Raw genomic sequence first — 6,000 nt, 5'->3', positions numbered from 1 at the left:
TGACTCCAATGTTGGGCATCTAAGTTTTGACTAGAAGCATGGTGGAGGCCTTGACAAGTAATAAGGAAGTGCAGCAGAAAGGTAAGTTTTCAGGGGAAAGATCATGCTGATGATAGGTACTATTTATTTAGTGTTTTATGGTTTGCAAAAAGTGTTTGTATGTATTATTTCATTTTATCCTCATGACATCTTGTGAGGGAGGTGCTATTGCCTCTGGGTGACAGTTGAGGAAATTGGAATGGAGAGATGCTAAGTAATTTGCCTACGATTGTTTAGGTAACAAAAAAAGCTCTGTTTTATACATGCTGAGTTTGAGATGTTTATAGGATATCCAGTTTGAAAAGTCAAAAGGAGGCAGCTGAGTGACTCAGTGGATAGAGAGCTAGTCCTAGAGATGAGAGGTCCTGGGTTCAAATCCAGACCTCAGACACTTCCTACAGTGGACAAGCCACTTAACCCTCATTGCTTAACCCTTACAGCTTTTCTGCCATGGAACTAATGCACGGTATTGATTCTAAGACAGAAGGCATGATTTTTTAAAAAATGTTAAAGAGGCAATATGCAATTTGGAATTGGAACTTGAGAGAGATGTATAGATCCAGGAGTCATCCACATGGAGGTGGTAATTGAGCCCATGGGAGTTGATGAGGTCACCATGTGAGAGAGTGTAAAGAGAAAAGGGTTCAGGACAGATGATGAATCATTAAAAAAGATGAAGAAGGAGCAGTCAGATAAGTAAAAAGAAAGATAAATTGTCATTAAAGCCCAAACAGGAGAGCGTATATGAAAGGAGAGGGTGACCAATAGTGCCAAAAATTGGAAAGGGTAAAGAAGGATACAGATTGAGGAAAGTTTGTTAGATTTGGCAATCGAGAGAAATTTGATGATTTGGGGAGAGCAGTTTCAGATGAGTGAAATCAACCAGCATTTATTATGTACTATCACAGGACAAATGATAGATATATCGCCTTGTCTACCAGTCCACCATCCATCTTAATCAGTCCTACTAATAGCAAGGCACAGTGTTAAACTTTGGAGAAAACAAAGACAAATCAAAAGATTTTTTTGCTCTCAAGGAGCTTACAGTTTAGTGCAGGAGATAAGATGCAAACAACTCTGTACAAAGAAAATACCAACAGGAGAAATTGTATTTAATCCACAGAAAGAAGGTTCTAGCATTTCTTTTCCTAACAGGATAGTAACTGGGACTTGAAAGAAGACAGGGAAGCTAGAAGGTATAGATGAGGAGGGAGAGTATTCCAGGTATGGGGGACAGTCAGTAAAAATGCCTGGAGTGAAGAGATGAGTATCTTGTTCTAGTAAAAATCAAGGAGACCAGTGTTTCTAGATAGCAGGTTATATATATATATACACACACATATATATATATATATATATTATTAAACTATAAGAAGACTGGAAAAGTAGAAGGGGATTAGATTGTGGAAGCTTTGACTGCCAAACAGAAGATTTTCTATTTGATTCTGAAGGTAATAAGGAGCTTATTGAATTAGGAACATCTTGGTTAGATCTTTGCTTTTGAAAGAGAAGTATGTTAGGGGACACTAGGTAGCCAGGAGTTGGCAAGAAATCCTGGGTTCAAATCTAGCCTCAGACACTTGCCAGTTGTGTGACCCTGGGCAAGTCACTTAACCCCCATTGCCTAGCCTTTATTACTCTTCTGTGTTGGAACCAATACATAGTATTGATTCTAAGTCAGAAGGTAAGGGTTGAAAAAAATTGGGTGAGAGGATGGACTGGCATAGGGAAAGACTGGAGGCAAGGAGATCAGCCAGCAGGCCACTGCAATAGTCCATGTGTGTGGAGCAGCTGGGTGGCTCAGTGGATTAAAAGCCAGGCCTAGAGCCAGGAGATCCTGGGTTCAAATCTGACCTCAGACACTTCCCAGCTGTGTGACCCTGGGCAAGTCACTTGACCCCCATTGCCTAGCCCTTACCTCTCTTCTGCCTTGGAACCAATATACAGTATTGACTCCAAGACGGAAGGTGAGGGTTTAAAAAAAAAGAAACAGTCCATGTGTGAGTTGCTAAGGGCCAGCACCAGAGTGGTAGCAGGGTCAGAAGAGAGAAAGAAACACATATGAAAGATGTTGCAAAGATAGAGCCAACAGTTTGTGACAAGGGATTAGTTAAGAGGGGGAGAGAATGAGGAGTTAAAGATGATCACTAACAGGAGAGCCTCTGTAAGGGGAGGAGTGGGGTGCCCAGTCAGTCACAGAGAATTTACGTAACATATCTGGTTATCTATGTACACACAAGCTCCTGAGGGCTCAGCTCCTTTCACTTTCATCCCTTAGTATCTTGACTGACACCTCTTGATGAATGCTGCTTTTCTTGTTGTTGAATGATGGATAAAACCCCTTAGCTAAGCCCCCTTAGTCACTTCTGTGAAATTCTTCATCTGTAATTCACAAAGGCTGGTCACTCCCCTCCAGCCTTCCCTGGGAGCACCTCTTGAAGAGAAGGGGGTCTTTGGGGCAGAGATAATGAGTTTGGTTCTGGACATATTGGGCATAAAGTGTCTATGGAATATCTACTTGGAGTTGTCTGATTGGTAACTGGAGATGAAAATATGGAGGTGAGGACTGGATAAGCAGATCTAAGAACCACCAGCATGGAGACTAGAGTTGAAACCATGGTAGCTGTTGACAGCACCAAGTGAAATAGTATAGAGGGAGAAAAGAGCCCAAGATGGAAAGCTGGGAGAGACCTACCTTTAGCAGATGTGACCTGGTCTAAGATCCAGCCAAAGAGAGACCAGACAGAACTTGGATGGAAGAGTTGTAGAAACCCAGAGAGAAAAGGGTATCAAGCAGAAGACAACGATTGACGGGGTCAAAGATGGCAGAGAGTTCAAGAAAGATGAGAACTGAAAAAAGGCTGTTTAAGACATAATTGGTAACTTTGGAGAGAGCAGTGAATGAAAGCCAGATTATAGAGTTCAAAAGAGTACGAGTCATCTGCTGAAAATGACTTTGGGTCTTGCCCAAGGAGTTTAACCACAGGAGAAGGAAGTGATATGGGATAGCTAGTAGGGACAGAGGCACCAAGTGAGGTTTTTTAAAGGATGGATGAGTCATTTGCAGGCAGTAGGGAAGGAGTCTGTAGATAGGGAGAGATTAAAGATAAGGGAGATGGGGATGATGGAGAGGGACAATCTGCTAGAAAAGATAGAATGGAATGTGCTTAGCCCAGTGCCTGGTGCTTAATAAATGTGATTGATTGATTGATTGAATAGGAACTCTTGTGCATGTGGAGAGGTTTGCCTTGGCATGGGAAAGGACCACTTCTTTATGTGAGACAGGGATGAAGGGGGAGATAGTGGCAAAAGACATTGGGTGATAGGCGATGAGGAGAAGAGAGAAGGGAACTTTCAACAAATCTCAATTTTTTCAGGAAAATAGGAATCAAAGTTCTTAGCTGAGAGGCTGGAAAGAGAGGGAGCCATGGGAGATTTGAGGGGGGATGAAAAGGTTTGGAAGAGTCTCTATAGAGAATGGGATAGTGAGTTAGGAGTTAGAGAGGTGTAAAAAAATTGTCTAGCAGCAGTGAGGGCTCAATTTGAGCTGTGTAAGATACAATTAGCACAATTTTATGCTTATCTCTACTTTCATTCAGCCACATGTGTATGGGATCAAAGATAGTGGATGGTAGAAGCCCTGAGCAAGGTGGGATGAAAGGATAAGGGGGCAAGAGACTAAAGAGAACTCTGTGTGTGTGTGTGTGTGTGTGTGTGTGTGTGTGTGTGTGTGTGTGTGTGTGTGTGTAGCCAGCACAGGGGTGATGGCCTGGGAAAGAACTGAGTGAGGGGTTTAGGGATTGGAGGTCATAGTAAGACCAAAGAACAGGGTTTGGGGTGGCTCCATTAGTATGGATAGAAATATAGAGACAAGCATCCACGTAAGCAGAAAAAGATAAAAGTATAGGAAGGAGTCAATGTGCTGCAATATGCTTCACTAGAGGGAGTTCCCACATCAATAAAATCAGAGATCCCTTTGCATATGCAAGTGTCTTTGTACTCCTGGCTTCTCCTGTAGAGTGTAATACTTAGGAGACTGGTATTATATAAGTTTCTTAGGGGCCAAGAATTTTTTGTTGTTGTTTTTTGTTTTTTTTTTTACAGTGAATTTCCATCTCTGGGCACAGAATTTTTCACAAAGTAGGCATTAACTAATGTTTTTTGAATTACAGTAGAGCTGGGAGGGTTAAATTATAATGGCTCTTAAACAAAGAGGATATTGGTCAGAGAAGAGAAAGACTAGGGCAGGCTAGTTCAACCTCCTCAATAAGGAAACAGAGGCCAGAGAGGGTTCAAAGACTCATAAATTTAGGATGGGAAGCTTTCTGAGTCATGTAATCATCTCATTTTATAGATGGGGAAACAGAGGCCCAGCAAAGTTACAAGTGCTGCCCACGGTCATATAGGAAGAAACAACAACAGCTAGCATTTCTATAGTGTCTACTATATGCCAGACATTATGCTTTACAAATATAATCTCTTTTGATCCTCACAAAAACCGTAGGAGTAAAGTGCTGTTATTATCTCAATTTTACAGTTAGGGAAATTGAGGCAGACAAGTGAAGGGCCCAGAGTCATACAGTAAGTGTATGAGGCTCGGTTTAAACTCAGATTATCTAGTCAGAATTTAAACTCAGTTTCCCTGATTCTAAATCTACCCCTCTTTAGACTACAGCATACTGGGTGCCCAATATCATGTAAGAAGTTAGTCTGATGGGGCAGCTGGGTGGCTCAGTGGATTGAGAGTCAGGTCTAGAGATGGGAGGTCCTGGGTTCAAATCTGACCTTAGACACTTCCTTGATGCCTGATAGTGGGCAAGTCACTTAACCCCCATTTTCTTCCTCCCACTTGTCCCTCCTCCCTGAGAAGACAATCTGATATAGACTATACATGTGCAATCATGTAAAATATATTTCCATATTAGCCATGTGGAAAAAGAAAAATAAAGACCAACATCTTCCTCCCACAATCAAGAAAAAGAAAGTAAAAAAGTATGTTTTGATCTGCAGTCAGATTTCATTGGTTCATTCTTTGGAGGTGGATAGCATTTCTCATCATAAATCCTTTGGAATTGTCTTGGGTAATTATATTGCTGAGAATAGTTGTTATTCACAATTGGTCATAACAATATTGCTCTTACTGTGTACATTGTTCTCCTGGTTCTGCTCATTTCACTTTGTATCAGTTCATATAAGGGTTTTTTGTTTTTGTCTGAAAGTATCCTGTTTGTCATTTCTTATAGCACAATAGTATTCCATTACACTCATAGACTACAGCTTATTCAGCCATTACCAATTGAGAGCCATCCCCTCAATTTCTAATTCTTTGCTACCACAAAAAGAATTGCTATAAATATTTTTGTACAGGTAGGTCCTTTTTCTTTTTCTTTGATCTCTTTGGGTTATAGAGCTACTGGTGGTATTGCTGGGCCAAACAACCCCAAATTCTTTCCGAACATTTCTGTATTAGCAGTTGTCAGTCACCTCTCTTTGATAACCACAAGTGGGGTAAAGGATTTCTGATGACCAAGAGCAGTGGTCTCCAGAGTTGTGTGTCTTCACCCTCAAAAAGTCAATTCAACCAAACCACTGGGGCAAAGGAAGACAATCTTAGAAATGAGATGAATAGCCAAGCTGCTCAGCATGCTGTCTTTGATTTCTGAGCTTTCCCTCTGCCTGTGTCCAATGTTGTGGGGTATATACAGTGTTCATAGAAGACTAGCACCTCTGGTGTGAGAGTTTGCAGTCATTTTCAGGATTGCTCATCCTCCTTTGGTGTCTAGCTGCCACCAAATTTCACCTGTGATTCCAAGAAGTTGTAGCACACCCAGTAGCGAGTCACAACCCAGTAAATCACCTCAGCAGACCAGCTAAACCAGGTTGAGGGTAACCAACAGGATTTAGACCTATTGATGAGTTAGAGGAAGGTCTTCCCCTGGAATGTGAAGACTTCCTGGCAGA

Source organism: Monodelphis domestica, chromosome 3, assembly GCF_027887165.1.
Source record: "Monodelphis domestica isolate mMonDom1 chromosome 3, mMonDom1.pri, whole genome shotgun sequence".
In the NCBI taxonomy this organism is placed as follows: Eukaryota; Metazoa; Chordata; class Mammalia; order Didelphimorphia; family Didelphidae; genus Monodelphis; species Monodelphis domestica.
This window is presented reverse-complemented; position numbering follows the sequence as displayed.